This window comes from Pseudophryne corroboree, chromosome 10, assembly GCF_028390025.1.
Source record: "Pseudophryne corroboree isolate aPseCor3 chromosome 10, aPseCor3.hap2, whole genome shotgun sequence".
Lineage (NCBI taxonomy): Eukaryota > Metazoa > Chordata > Amphibia > Anura > Myobatrachidae > Pseudophryne > Pseudophryne corroboree.
The window spans coordinates 18153946-18170083 of record NC_086453.1 but is presented as its reverse complement, the minus strand read 5'-3'; the positions used below and the strand labels follow the sequence as shown (position 1 = coordinate 18170083).

Below are 16138 nucleotides of genomic sequence, written 5' to 3'. Positions count from 1 at the left end.
GGGGGGGGGGGGGGATATCTGGCACTGGGAGGGAATATCTGGCCCTGGGGCTTATATGGCACTGGGGGAGAATATCTGGCACTGGGGGGGAATATCTGTCACTGGGGATATATGGCACTCGGGGGGAATATATGGCACTGGCGGCATATCTGGCACTGGGGGAATATCTGGCACTGGGGGAATATCTGGCACTGGGGGCATATGTGGCACTGGGGGGGAATATATGGCACTGGCGGCATATCTGGCATGGGGGGAATATCTGGCACTGGGGGCATATGTGGCACTGGGGGGGAATATCTGGCACTGGGGGCATATCTGGCACTGGGGGGGTATATGTGTACCTGGCACATGGGGGGGGGGGGCTATATTTGGCACCGGGGGCATGTGAGTACCTGGCACCGTGGGGAAATATCTGGCACTGGGGACATATGTGGCACTGGGAGCACAGCCCTAGCAACAAGGACTACCTCCTAGCAACGAGCATGACACCCAGTGCATGAAACACCTGACAACGAGCATGACACCCAGTGCATGAAACACCTGGCAACGAGCATGACACCCAGTGCATGAAACCCCTGACAACGAGAAGGTAATTGAAAAGTAATTAGAAGCCTTACTGTAGGACTTAATGTGTAATGGGCATTACGGTGTGTGGCATAATGTATCACGGACATTGTGGTGTGTGTCATAATGTGTCACAGGCATTACGGTGTATGGTATACTATATCGCGGGCATTGTGATATGTGGTATAATGTCTCAGGGTCATTGCAGTGTGTGGCATAATGTATCACGGACATTGCGGTGTGTGTCATAATGTGTCAGGCATTACGGTGTGTGGTATACTATATCACGGGCATTGTGGTATGTGGTATAATGTCTCAGGGTCATTGCAGTGTGGCATAATACATAACGGGCATTGCGGTGTGTGGCATAGGGTATAACGGGCAGGGCATTGCGGTATGTGTCACAGGCATTACGGTGTATGGTATACTATATCACGGGCATTGTGGTATAATGTCTCAAGGTCATTGCGGTGTGTGTCATAATGTGTCACAGGCATTGTATGTGCTATAATGTATCAGGGGCATTGCAGTGTGTAGCATAATGTATAACGGGCATTGCGATTCCTGTCATAATGTGTCGGGGGCATTACGGTGTGTGGCATAATGTGTCGGGGGCATTACAGTGTGTGCATATTGTGTCATGTGCATTGTTGTGTGCGGCATAATGTCTAAGGGCCATTGCAGTATGTGGCATAATGTATACTGGGCATTACTATAAGGAGGAAAAATGACAAATAATGTAAGGGGCATGAATCAGGATTATTTTTCTTTCCTGTGGTGGCTAACGTCTGGGCGTGCAGGTTGCAAAACTGGGGTATAAGGTAGTCTTTTCCTGCAATACCACGCCCCTTTACGAGAAACCACGCCCATTCCAACAAAACCACGCCCCTTTTTTTGCAGCGCGCGCCGAAGGCGCGCGCATATTTGTCCCTTTCTTGCTCCCAGTTATGCAGCGGGGGGGGGGGGGGGGGGCGCCAAAAATTTTTTGGCTTGGGGGAGAAAAATTTCTAGTTACGCCACTGCGCAAAAGTGTGCACTGTTTAATTTTAATATAATATTATGTACTCCTGGCTCCTGCTATAACCTATAACTGGCACTGCAGTAGTGCTCCCCAGTCTCCCCCACAATTATAAGCTGTGTGAGCTGAGCAGTCAGACAGATATATAATATATATAGATGATGCAGCACACTGGCCTGAGCCTGAGCAGTGCACACAGATATGGTATGTGACTGACTGAGTCACTGTGTGTATCGCTTTTTTCAGGCAGAGAACGGATATATTAAATAAACTGCACTGTGTGTCTGGTGGTCACTCACTATATAATATATTATGTACTCCTGGCTCCTGCTATAACCTATAACTGGCACTGCAGTAGTGCTCCCCAGTCTCCCCCACAATTATAAGCTGTGTGAGCTGAGCAGTCAGACAGATATATATAATATTATATATAGATAATAGATGATGCAGCACACTGGCCTGAGCCTGAGCAGTGCACACAGATATGGTATGTGACTGAGTCACTGTGTGCTGTGTATCGCTTTTTTCAGGCAGAGAACGGATTATAAATAAAACTGGTGGTCACTATCAGCAAAACTCTGCACTGTACTGAGTACTCCTAATGCTCCCCAAAATTAGTAAATCAAGTGTCTCTCTAATCTATTCTAAACGGAGAGGACGCCAGCCACGTCCTCTCCCTATCAATCTCAATGCACGTGTGAAAATGGCGGCGACGCGCGGCTCCTTATATAGAATCCGAGCCTCGCGAGAATCCGACAGCGTCATGATGACGTTCGGGCGCGCTCGGGTTAACCGAGCAAGGCGGGAAGATCCGAGTCGCTCGGACCCGTGAAAAAAAACATGAAGTTCTGGCGGGTTCGGATTCAGAGAAACCGAACCCGCTCATCTCTACTGAAAATGAGTGTAAATTATGGTTTTTGAGGTTAATAATACTTTGGGATCAAAATGACCCCCAAATTCTATGATTTAAGCTGTTTTTTAGTGTTTTTTGAAAAAAACACCCGAATCCAAAACACACCCGAATCCGACAAAAAAAATTCGGTGAGGTTTTGCCAAAACGCGGTCGAACCCAAAACACGGCCGCGGAACCGAACCCAAAACCAAAACACAAAACCCGAAAAATTTCCGGCGCTCATCTCTAGTCATAAGGAGGGTGCGGGTGACTCTGCAGTGACAGGAGACTGGTGCTGCAGTGTGACATTATACTGCGGTGCCGGGCTCATTATTATTTTATTATTATTATCCTTTATTTATATGGCGCCACAAGGGATCCGCAGCGCCCATTACACAGTACATAATAAAATGAGCAAACAAGAAAACCGCCCTTACAGAACAGGACAAAATAGGACAGGTATAGAAAACCCGGGGTCAGGTGCCATCAAAGGGAGTATGGAGTATAAGATAGTGTAAGTAAGAAAAGGAACATGAGGAAAGAAGTCCCTGCTCTTGTGAGCTTACAATCTAAAAGGTGAGGGGCTAACAGAGCAGAGTGACACAGACAGGGTAGACAGTAGAAATAGACAAGAGGGTTAGGAGGAGAGTTGGCTGGGTTTGGTGAAGACGTGGGTCTTGAGAGCCCGTTTGAAGTTCTGTAGAGAGGTGGAGAGTCTGATGGGGAGAGGTAGAGAAATCCATATAGGGAGCAGCACATGAGAAATCTTGGAGGTAGGAGTGGGAGGAGGTAATCAGTAGGCAGGAAAGACGTCGTGCATTAGCAGAGAGAAGAGGACGGGTGGGAGAGTAAAGGGAGATAAGGTCAGAGATGTAGATGGGAGAGGAGTGGGTGAGGGCTTTGTAAGTGAGTGTGAGAAGCTTGAATTAGATTCTGAAAGGGAAGGGGAGCCAGTGAAGGTCTAGTAAGAGAGGAGAGGTGGACGTAGTGCGTTTGGTGGGGAAGATGAGCCGGGCAGCAGCATTGAGTATAGGTTGGAGTGGAGAGAGGTAGGTGTCAGGGAGGCCATACAGGAGGAGATTACAGTAGTCCAGTCTGGAGATGACCAGTGAGTGGATAAGAGTCTTAGTAGCATCCTGGGTGAGAAAGGATCTGATCCTGGAGATGTGACACTAGGATGTGACACTCATGACACTGAGATGGAGCAGAGAGTGCAGGAACCTGGTGCACACTTGTCCAATTCTCGGGAGATCGACTCCTGACTGACCGGTTTGACCGACATTGGACAAGTGTGTACCCTCTGCCGACTGAGCCGCACACCCAATCGTGGTCGCCTGTTGTTTTGTTCCTCGTATTTTTAAACTAGGGCTAGCTCCAAGAGCCTGGTGCTGATTCATTCAATATGGGGCACCCCTACATCTTTTGTTCCCCCTCTTTACCATTCTAATTAATTAAATTCTTCATTAATAAAACCCCCGTCCTCCGCAGCCGAATGTATGTTTTCCAGCAGCTTGTTTCAGCAGATGCAGATTGGTTGTCTGCTGAGCAGAGGCGTAACTAGGGTTTTCGGAGCGCAGGGCAAGATGGAAAATGCCCCCCTCACCCCCCAAAAAGGGCGTGGTCACGCACCAGAAGGGGTGTGGCCACGCACCAGAAGGGGTGTGGCCACTGAAAATGGCCCACAGTGCCAGTTACAATGCCCCACAGTGCCAGTTACATTGCCCCACAGTGCCAGTTACATTGCCCCACAGTGCCAGTTACATTGCCCCACAGTGCCGGATACATGCCCCACAGTGCCAGATACATGCCCCACAGTGCCAGATACATGCCCCACAGTGCCAGTTACATTGCCCCACAGTGCCGGATACATGCCCCACAGTGCCAGATACATGCCCCACAGTTCCAGTTACATGCCCCACAGTGCCAGGTACATTGCCCCACAGTGCCAGTTACATTGCCCCACAGTGCCAGATACATTGCCCCACAGTGCCAGTTACATTGCCCTACAGTGCCAGATACATGCCCCACAGTGCCAGTTACATTGCCCCACAGTGCCAGTTACATGCCCCACAGTGCCAGATACATGCCCCACAGTGCCACTTACATTGCCCCACAGTGCCACTTACATTGCCCCACAGTGCCAGATACATGCCCCACAGTGCCAGTTACATTGCCCCACAGTGCCACTTACATTGCCCCACAGTGCCAGATACATGCCCCACAGTGCCAGATACATGCCCCACAGTGCCAGATACATGCCCCACAGTGCCAGTTACAAGACTCTCCTGCTCCCCCCCCCGGTCAGTCACTCACCGCTGCGGCGCTATCACTCTGCTATGTGAGGGGAGGAGAGCGCAGCGCCTCTCCTGCCCCTCACCGCTCCAGGTCTCCGGCGGCGGCTGTGTGGCGCCGGTTCGCTAGCCAATCAGAGCTCGCGGACCGGCAGCCAATCAGGAGCCGGTCCGCAAGCACTGATTGGCTAACGCCGCCGGAGACCGGACACACGCAGCGCTGCTGGCAGCGACGGTGAGGGGAGGGAGAGACGCTGCGCTCTCCTCCCCTCACATTTCGACGTGACGGGGGCGAGTGGGGCATGATGCCCTGGCCGCTGGTGGCGCCCCCCTCTCTTGGGCCTGCCAAGGCGCCCAGGGCACATGCCCCACTCGCCCTACCCTAGTTACACCTCTGCTGCTGAGAAATTGGACACATGTGTAGCGAGGATTGGATGTAGAATCTGTGACCAAGTCTGCAGTAGGATTGTATAAACAGTCAGATCTGCTGAGGATTGAACACGTGTGTACCCAGCTTAAGAGTCTCCAGGGGTAGCCCAACATTTCCGGGGATGCTGGGCACAGTGGCAGATCTAGACTTTTCTTTTAGGGGAGGTGGTTTACTGTTTAGCCCAGACTCCTCCCCTTTCCAGTCATGACTCCTCCCCCTTTCCAGTTCCAACCCCTCCCCTTTCCAGTCCCGAGTCCGCCCCCCCTCTCCGTAATCCACCCACAACTTGGGAACAAACTGACTCTGAGTTAAGACCAATTGTCATTACATGCCAACGTGATCTTTATTAGCAAGTTGTTCACTGACTGCTACCACATCTCTGCAAATGCCGGCCCTCATCCCAAGTCACTGACTTAAATCACTTAATAAACTATCCCGAGTGCAGCAATGTATATCACTGCAGTGGCAAACCCAGGATTTCTAAAGGGAGGTTTCCAAATGTAATCCACAATCTCCCACTCTGCTGAACATGGCATACAGCATTAATATTTAACACTATAGATGGTCTATAGCACAGGTTCTCAAACTCGGTCCTCAGGACCCCACACGGTGCATGTTTTGCAGGTCTCCTCACACTATCGCAAGTGAAATAATTAGTTCCACCTGTGGACCTTTTAAAATGTGTCAGTGAGTAATTGATACACATGTGCACTTGCTGGGTTACCTGCAAAACATGCACTGTGTGGGGTCCTGAGGACCGAGTTTGAGAACCACTGGTCTATAGTATAGACTATATCAAATATATTTAAAGAACATAAATAAGTAGCCAGGAAAAGGTTAAATATACGATAATAAATAAATATACAAATATAATGGAACCATTTTGAATGTATTGTTCTTATCTGACATGTACACCTTGAAAACAAGGCTTTGAACCCCGAAACGTTGGTTATTCTGTAAATGTAATTACGCAAATATACAGTGCATCCGGAAAGTATTCACAGCGCTTCACTTTTTCCACATTTTGTTATGTTACGGCCTTATTCCAAAATGGAATAAATTAATTTTTCCCCTCAAAATTCTACACACAATACCCCATAATGACGTGAGATTTTTGCTAACTTATTAAAAATACAAAACTAAGAAATCACATGCACATAAGTATTCACAGCCTTTGCTCAGTACTTTGTTGATGCACCTTTGGCAGCAATTACAGCCTCAAGTCTTTTTGAATATGATGCCACAAGCTTGGCACACATCTTTGGGCAGTTTCGCCCATTCCTCTTTGCAGCACTTCTCAAGCTCCATCAGGTTGGATGGGAAGCCTCGGTGTACAGCCATTTTCAGATCTCTCCAGAGATGTTCAATCGGATTCAAGTCTGGGCTCAGGATGGGCCACTCAAGGACATTCACAGAGTTGTCCTGAAGCCACTCCTTTGATATCTTGGCTGTGTGCTTGCGGTCGTTGTCCTGCTCAAAGATGAACCGTTGCCCCAGTCTAAGGTCAAGTGCGCTCTGGAGCAGGTTTTCATCCAGGATGTCTCTGTACATTGCTGCATTCATCTTCCCCTCTATCCTAACTAGTATCCCAGTTCCTGCCGCTGAAAACATCCCCACATCATGATGCTGCCACCACCATGCTTCACTGTAGGGATGGTATTGGCCTGGTGATGAGCGGTGCCTGGTTTCCTCCAAACATGACGCCTGGCATTCACGCCAAAGAGTTCAATCTTTGTCTCCTCAGACCAGAGAATTTTGTTTCTCATGGTCTGAGAGTCCTTCAGGTTCATTTTGGCAAACTCCAGGTGGGCTGCCATGTGATTTTACTAAGGAGTGGCTTCCATCTGGCCACTCTATTATACAGGCCTGATTGGTGGATTGCTGCAGAGATGATTGTCCTTCTGGAAGGCTCTCCTCTCTCCACAGAGGTATGCTGTAGCTCTGACAGAGTGACCATCGGGTTCTTGGTCACTTTCCTGACTAGGGCCCTTCTCCCCCAATCGCCCAGTTTAGAAAGCCGGCCAGCTCTAGGAACAGTCCTGGTGGTTCTGAACGTCTTTCATTTACGGATGATGGAGGCCACTGTGCTCATTGGGACCTTCAAAGCAGCAGATACTTTTCTGTACCCTTCCCCAGATTTGTGCCTCGAGACAATCCTCTCTAAAAGGTCTACAGACAATTCCTTTGACTTCATGCTTGGTTTGTGCTCAGACATGCACTGTCAAGTGTGGAACCTTATATAGACAGGTGTGTGCCTTTCCAAGTCATGTCCAATCAACTGAATTTACCACAGGTGGACTCCAATTAAGCTGTAGGAACATCTCAAGGATGATCAGTGGAAACAGGATGCACCTGAGATCAATTTTGAGCTTCATGGCAAAGGCTGTGAATACTTATGTACAGAGCCGGCCCTAACCAATATGATGCTCTAGGCAAGATTTTGGCTGGTGCCCCCTAGCACCACCGCTGGTTCCGCCTCTGACCTTGCACCTCTTTCCCAGCACCATCACCCCTCACCCATAGCAGTCCTTATTTTGGTGTTTGTACCCCCTATATTTTAAATAGGAACAGTTCGCACATTTGGCGCACAGCACAAAAAGGGGTGTGTTTTTGCTGGCAAGGGGCATGGCCACACAATAGTAACCCCAATTCCAATTACGCCACACAGTACTGCAACTTTATTCACATTTAATCATGTGATAGTGTCCATAAACGCGGGAGGGTCTGAAGAAACGGGGGAGTGTCTGGGCGAACGCTGGGTGTGTTTGTGACGTCAAACTAGGAACGAAACTGACTGAACTGATCGCAGTGGCAGAGTAAGTCTCGAGCTACTCAGAAACTGCAAAGAAATTTCTATTCGCAATTCTGCTAATCTTTCGTTCGCAATTCTGCAAAGCTAAGATTCACTCCCAGTAGGCGGCGGCTTAGCGTGTGCAAAGCTTCTAAAAGCAGCTAGCGAGCGAACAACTCGGAATGAGGGCCAATGTCCCTTACACATATGCCGCACATTATTAATGCCCTTATACACATAACGACACACATAGTACCCCCTACACATTTGCTGCACATTATTAGTGCCCCTATACACATAATGACACACATACAGTAGCACCTTGTTACACATATGCCGCACATTATTAATGCCCTTATACAAATAATGACACACATAGTGTCCCTTACACATATGTTGCACATTATTAATGCATTTTTACATGACACACATAATGCTCCTTACACATATTCCGAACACTACTGCACAACCAACCCACTCACATGCACACAGCACTCACACTACCACTAACACTGTGACCTCTGCCTCTGCTTGGATACAGATGTGTCCTCATAAATCTTGCCTCAATGCTAACGTCGGGCACTTTCTTTATGGAAATGCATCTTATTTGCATGGTTATGTGGCTAGGATGCACAAGCAGCTTCTGCTGATTAAAATGTTATGCGGCATGCCTATATACTGTGTGAGACTGTGGCTGTATCTGCATATGAAATGCTACACACAGAATATAGGCATGCCGCATATCATTTTAATCAGTAGAAGCTGCTGATGCCCCTAGACATATCAAATGCCCTAGGCAATTGCCTAGTTTGCCTATGCCTATGGCCGGCTCTGCTTATGTACATATGATTTCTTAGTTTTTTATTTTTAATAAATTTGCAAACATTTTTCACGTTGTCATTATGAGGTATTGTGTGTAGAATTTTGAGGGAAAAGAAGATTATTCCATTTTGAAGTAAGGCTGTAACATAAAAAAATGTGGAAAAAGTGAAGCGCTGTGAATAGTTTCCGGATGCACTGTACTTATGATTGAAAAGCCGTGGAGGGCTGCTGAATATTCTTTGACTATACTATATATATATAACTCCAGTGCAGATGTATTTTAATTCTTTGTAGGGTGAGCCCTGGGGATACCATCAGCACCCCCCTTACAGCTCCAGCTACAAGCCATTCACCTGCAACCCACACATGATAACACAACTAAGCCATGGCATTGCACTAGTACAGTGGCAGTGGCACCTTCAGGTGATAGCCATCCACATTGGCAGACCTGGCCAGGGAAGCTGGTTACCACCCCAGGCCAGAGCTTGGCCGCACAGCTGACAATCAATAGACAGTGGGGAGCTCTTACCTCCATCTGAGTAGGTCTCCATTCTGTAGCCATCCTGCAGACCATTCGTCCAGGTGCCCTCGTACTTGGCCCCATTGCCTGTGCACTCCCAGTCCCCGTAGCACCCATTAAAGCCATTGGTCCACTCACCCCGGTACAGCCACTTACCCTTGCTCTCTACCCCTGGTGCCCTGGTAGGTGTTACCGCAGGGCCAGGTCGGTGTAAACGCCCAGCACCTCGAAGCCATGCGACCAGGAGCCGGTGTACTCACCCTGCCTCTTGAGACCCATGCAGATGCCGTGCCCGTGAGCCTTGCCTTCCTCCCAGCCGCCACTGTACGTGCCGCCATCATCGAAGTGACCGCCTATCATTCAGGGGAGCTGTGTCAGGGCTGGCACTCCCGGCACAGGTGACTCTCCGAGCGGTGCAGCAGCTCCTGTGTGCCGGCGGTAGCATGCAATATCTTCCCGTGTCCAGGCACGGCATGCATCCCACTCACAGCTCCGAGCACCCAGCCAATCCCAGGCCAACCCACTAGCATCATCTCCACTCACAACGCCTCCCGCACTTACTAATACAGGGCTGAGCGGGGTCCCAGAGAGTCCACGTTGGGCTGAAACAGCGTGATAGGGCTGCGCTTAGAGTTGTCCCGGGTCAACAGCAAGTTGGCAGGGCTGGGGCTGTGTGTTACGGGGGGGGGGGGGGGGGGGGGGCGACCGCCCTGATCGCCCCCTTCTAAATCCACCACTGGTTGGGCGGTCCCCCAGACTGATGTAGAATGAGGGGCCCTTTCTGTGAGGCCATGCTCCTTTTCAGACCAAGGCACGCGCATTTTTAACTTTTAAGTGTCTTGATTGTTCAGCTCCCCCATTCCAAGAATCCACTACAATATTATATTGTATTATCTATTAATTTATTCATTCATATATATATATGGTTCCAACAACGTCCTTATCCTGCTCCAATCAAGAGAACTCACTAGGCAGCTGCTATTCACACAGAGTTCTCTGTTAGAAGGACTATAATACCCCTTTCACACCGCACAAATAACCCGGTATCGACCCGACATATTGCCGGGTCGACACGGGTCGGCGTGCGGTGTGAAAGGGGCATAGCCGAAATCGCGGGTCGCCTGACCCGGCAATTCAACCCGGGAATAAAGCAGTGTTATACCCGGGCTGAATACCGGGTCAGTGGCTGCGTAAACGGGCTCCCGGGTCGATGCATCCCGGGACCCATTTACTACAGCAGGGAGAGGCGGCGCGGAGATGATCTCATCTCCCAGCTCCACCTCCGCCGCCGGCTCCGCCCCCCGCTGCTATGGCAACCCGCCCGGCATATTGCCGGGTCGGCAAAGCCTGCAGCAGCTGCCAATGCCGGATCCCACCCGGGAAGGACCCGTTTCCAATTCCCGGGTGGGATCTGGCATTGGCGGTGTGAAAGGGGTATTAGTAACAATGATGGGAAGGTCGGGAATAGAGCGCTAATCTGACACACTGTTCAGCTAGTCTAACTTGTTTAAAGCTGGATTTGTGTATACTTTTCCTTACACAGAAATATAAAAATCTGTTGACACACTTATAAAAGCATAATACAATTTATTATAAAATTAGTACAATACTAGTACATTTCTAAATAAACAAATCGGTACTCAGGATTCCACTACTGTATGTGGATGGTTCACTCTTCATGTGAGTGTAGAATTCATAGTGGTCAAGTAGATTTAGAACACATATTTATTATTAAACTTCCATTATTAGCCGCAAAAGGGGGGATTGCACTGCACACCCTATTTTTAAACATAATAAGAGGTGCTACCATGCTGAGGCTTCTAGTACCACACAGTAAAAAGAAAAATGTCGATGCACACTCTAAGCAAGAATACTGATAGTCAAGATCATTTTGATAAGATCTTAGAATTAGCATGAAGTATAAGTGAAGTTATTAGCACACATTTGCCCAAAACTGCCCCATCCACCACGTCCAGGCGAGCTTCATAAGATGGGTCCCTAACATCCCTAATACTAACACATCATTCAATTTATCAAGATCTCGCCTTTAAATAGAGCCCATTCTAATATGTTGTCAGAAATATAGGAACCTGTGCTAATTAAAAGCACCTAAGGGTAGATGGAGGGGGTGATAATACAAAATGAAGAAAGGCTCACCTTCAGCTGTAGTATTTGGGATGTTAGTTTTAGGGATGTTAGGGACACATTTAATAAAGTTCACCAGGACGTGGTAGATGGGCTCACAATTTGGCCAAATTTGTGCTAAGAACTTCACTTATTAACTTCATGTTAATTGTAATTATTTTAAATATAATTTTTTTTTTAGTGTGCACTTCCATTATCATCAGTGCCTTCAATGGCGATAAATGCGATCGGTTTAGTACAGCAGACTTGACTCTTTATTGATGTAACATGAAAATTATAAATTCATTATCTATTGCTACAAGACATAACAATAAGCGCTGTTAAAACTTTGCTTAAATGGCAATCACCGCTGTCACGTCACGGTCAGGGCCGTCTTTTCGGATGGGCTCAATGGGCTCTTGCCATGGGGCCCCAGGAGTAAAAGGGTCCTAGGCTGATAGCTGAGTGTCTCCTCTTTCCAGGGGTACCAGATTTTTGAAAATCGGCCCTGGGGAACCAGAGATATCAGACTTCAAAGCAGTGGTCCCCATCCAAGCCTGTTAATTGTTCTTCCCAGCCAGATATCTCGGTTTCTGTTTGACTTAGAGTTTTTATGAGGATATACTCCAAAAGCTGGGACTCTCCCCTTTCAGTGGACACTGGCAGCTTGTCTCTACTATGCCCAGAACCAGAGATATCAGCCTTCAAGCAGCTGGTCCCTGCTCCAGCTCCACACGCCTAATACGCAGTTTTATATTTTTGTTGGTAGATTGCTCTGGCTCCTGAACTCTGATCCCCAAGTCCCCAGAACCTTCTGAAAGGTGTCCCCAGTACCTCCTGAAAGGTGTCCCCAGTACCTCCTGACAGGTGTCCCCAGTACCTCCTGAAAGGTGTCCCCAGTACCTCCTGAAAGGTGTCCCCAGTACCTCCTGATAGGTGTCCCCAGTACCTCCTGAAAGGTGGGACTCTCTAGTTTTTTTTTTTCCCATTAAAGCTAAGAAATCTATTTCCAGGAACTGGATATATCTGCAGTAAAGCAAGCTGCCCTGACCCCCGGGAAAATGATGAATATTAAGCCCACTCCACTATCCACCCCTCCCCTGTGTATTAAACACCCCCTACTACCCTGGAAGTCATGTACTGGGGCCCCTTCATTCAGCACAATGCCCCCTTCTACAGTTTAGCGTTCTCCTTCCCGCCCCATTTGTGCAGTAAAGGAGTAATTAGCAGAAATTATTTCTCCAGGTCCTACATGCTGAGCGTAAGATAGAACACCCCCTATCCCCCGCGGAACATCAAAGCTGCCGCTGATAGCACCCCCCACCCCTTCCGCTGATGGGTGGGTAGGGGCCCCAGTGCATTGCTGTGTCCAGGGGCCTACACTGCTGTTAAGACGGCTCTGGTCACGGTACCGACTGATTTAAGTCTCACTAGGGGAACATCTCCATGGAAACAGTGTACAAAGTGCTTGAGTTGACATTTCACCTGTCAATCTTACCAGACGGATCCTATTGGTTTAGCCGCAGTAATATAGGATAATATCTTGAACTGGGTATAAAAATATTCTCTCCTCATGCACAGAAATCAAATTTTAATTTTGCGCAATTTGTGGAGAATTCATTTTATAGTACACAAATCTGACACACAATTTCCGGCAGTATGCAGCACTCACGGTACCACCCCATAGGGCTGCATATATAAACAAGCGAGTTCCCGGGTGAGGACAGTTTGCCAGGTGGGCAGATTGCTGTGCAGTTTCTGTCGTTTCAACGGTGTTGCGCGGTTAATTGGATTGACCCCTAAATGATTTCCGGGGAAATTAAAGGCTGTGCGTTCTACCAACCTTATAAATGGTCCCTCTACAACCCTTTGCGGGTAATTCTGAGTTGATCGCAGCAGCAAGTTTGTTAGCAGTTGGGCAAAACCATGGCCCTCATTCCGAGTTGTTCGCTCGTAAGATTTTTTCGCAACGGAGCGATTAGTCGCAAACTGCGCATGCGCAACATTCGCAGTGCGCCTGCGCCAAGTAAATTTGCAAAAAAGTTTGGTATTTTACCCACGGCCTAACGAAGAAATTTCATCGTTCTGGTGATCGGAGTGTGATTGACAGGAAGTGGGTGTTGCTGAGCGGAAACTGGCCGTTTTATGGGTGTGAGCGAAAAAACGCTGGCGTTTCTGGGAAAAACGCGGGAGTGTCTGAAGAAACGGGGGAGTGTCTGGGCGAACGCTGGGTGTGTTTGTGACGTCAAACCAGGAACGAAACTGACTGAACTGATTGCAGTGGAAGAGTAAGTCTCGAGCTACTCAGAAACCGCTAAGAAATTTCTATTCGCAATTCTGCTAATCTTTCGTTCGCAATTCTGCTAAGCTAAGATACACTCCCAGTAGGCGGCGGCTTAGCGTGTGCAATGCTGCTAAAAGCAGCTAATGAGCGAACAACTCGGAATGAGGGCCCATGTGCACTGCAGGCGGAGGCAGATATAACATGTGCAGAGAGAGTTAGATTTGGGTGGGTTATTTTGTTTCTGTGCAGGGTAAATACTGGCTGCTTTATTTTTACGCTGCAATTTAGATTTCAGTTTGAATACACCCCACCCAAATCTAACTCTCTCTGCACATGTTACATCTGCACCCCCCCCCCCCCCCCCCCTGCAGTGCACATGGTTTTGCCCAACTGCTAACAAAATTGCTGCTGCGATCAACTCAGAATTAGGCCCTTTATCTCAACTAAATAACCCTATCCTGCAAATTGTCCCTTTACGTCAGCGCAAAAGTAGGCGTAAAGGTGGGCGGATAATGGGTGGGGTTTAGGCAGATATGGGAGTGTCTTGTTTCGCCCATTTAGAAATGTTAGGATGTAATCTACTTTTTCTCTGGTAGAAATATGCCCCAACCTCACCATAAAGGGGCATTTGCCCGGTGTTTTCCACTTCTGTGCCCAATAAAGAAAAAACCTCTCCACCTGTATACCTAAAAATAATTGTAGTACGTTCTAATGCGCGGCTCTTTGTGATTGTAGCTTATACCGTGAATCCTTGGCAGGGAAAGTCTCTGAGCAGGAAACTCGCTGCCCTCTCAGGGAATTTTACCTCAGATAAAGTCATTCCAGGAACTTTGGAAACATTTGAATAAAACTGGGTTTAACGATGCCGCTCTATACTAAATGAATGGAGATAAAATTCTTGGGATACTTAAGGCTTGTTTATGTAACAGCAGCCTATGTCACGTGAACAGGGCTGCCATCAGAAATTGTGGGGCCCAGGTCTGACAAAAGAGACAGGTCTCCTCTACCCCCCAAAAAAATATTCTGCCGCGCCGCCTCACCCCTGTGTGATGTCATACATTGTGATCTTACATATAGGTGGAGTGTTGCGGAACTACAGGAATGGTTCACAGAGAGCTGATGCGCAGTTGAAGGCTTGTTTTTTTTAAGAAGGCCTCCCTGTGCATCAGCAACTCTGTTGCTAGGAGCCAGGGGTAGGCCTCCTTCTCTCTGTTTTATGCTATAAATGCAAGTGTGGTTTGAAATATTTACATGAATTTTAAAGTCGATTGAGTTACCTAGTGTGTGTGTGTGTGTGTGTGTGTGTGTGGAATTGTAAGTGTCTGCTTCACAGCAAAAGTTGGATGGAGACCCAGCGAGGCTGCTTCAGCCTCCTGGGAATCCCCAAAATGGAGCGTGTTCAGAAGTGGTAATTTGAGACCAGATTCTGGCCTAGAGTGAAGCTGCCCCCATGCATCTGGACCAAAGCAGCGACTGCACCTTCTAGAAAACCTTTATTTCCACCACTGAACTCGCCCTTGGTGCTTCACTCTAGATCCGCAGGATCCCAATGGAATCTGCAGGCACAAATGAGTAAAGAGTACCATCAATGTTGGGACCTATTTATGATAACTTGTGAAAATTGCCCAACAAGCTGTTTTTATGGGGCCCAGAGAGCGTGTGCCCCAGGCTTCCCTCTCTCATGGGGCCCCCCAGACCAGGCTGGGTATATATTAATCCTAGAAACCTGCATTACCACTCAACGTGATGGCTGACCCATTATACACTGCAGTAACCCCTCTGATTTGTCAGCCTAACACAATGATACATATCTAATATGGTCATGGAACCCCCATACAAGGTGTACATAATGCTGCTATCTCATCTCTATAGCCAGGGGTGTGTTCTATAGCCAAGGGTGGGCTGGGCAGGGGGACAGGGTGGCAGATGCCCCCACTACATAATGCTCTGCTCCCAAAATTCTCACCTACGGACCTTTGAACAAGACCCCTGCTACCCACTACATAATGCTCTGCTCCCAAACTTCCCACTTACAGACCCTACAACATGATCCATTCTACCTGGTCCATAATGCTCTGCTCCTGAACTTCCCACTTACAAACAGCATGACTTCTTTCACCCGGTACATAATGCTCTGCTCCCAAACATCTCACAGACCCCAAAACATGAACCCCCATACATAATGCTCAGATCCCCAAATCCCCACTTACAAACTCCCCAGAACGACTTCTTCCACCTGGTACATAATGCTCTACTACTGATCCTCCCGCTTAAAGACCCTCCAATATGACCTCTCCCTCATGGTACACAATGCTCTGCTTCTGACCTTCACCCTTGCAGACGCTTCAACATGACCCTACCCACCTGTACCATAATGCTCTACTCTCAAACCTTCCACTTAC

General features: G+C 48.2%; 1 pseudogene; it reads right to left on the bottom strand.

Annotated features, from left to right (window-relative positions):
* Nucleotides 1-9227: 9227 nt before the first annotated feature.
* LOC134966862 (junctophilin-3-like) lies at nt 9228-9688 on the bottom strand (annotated as a pseudogene).
* Between the last annotated feature and the right edge of the window lie 6450 nt (nt 9689-16138).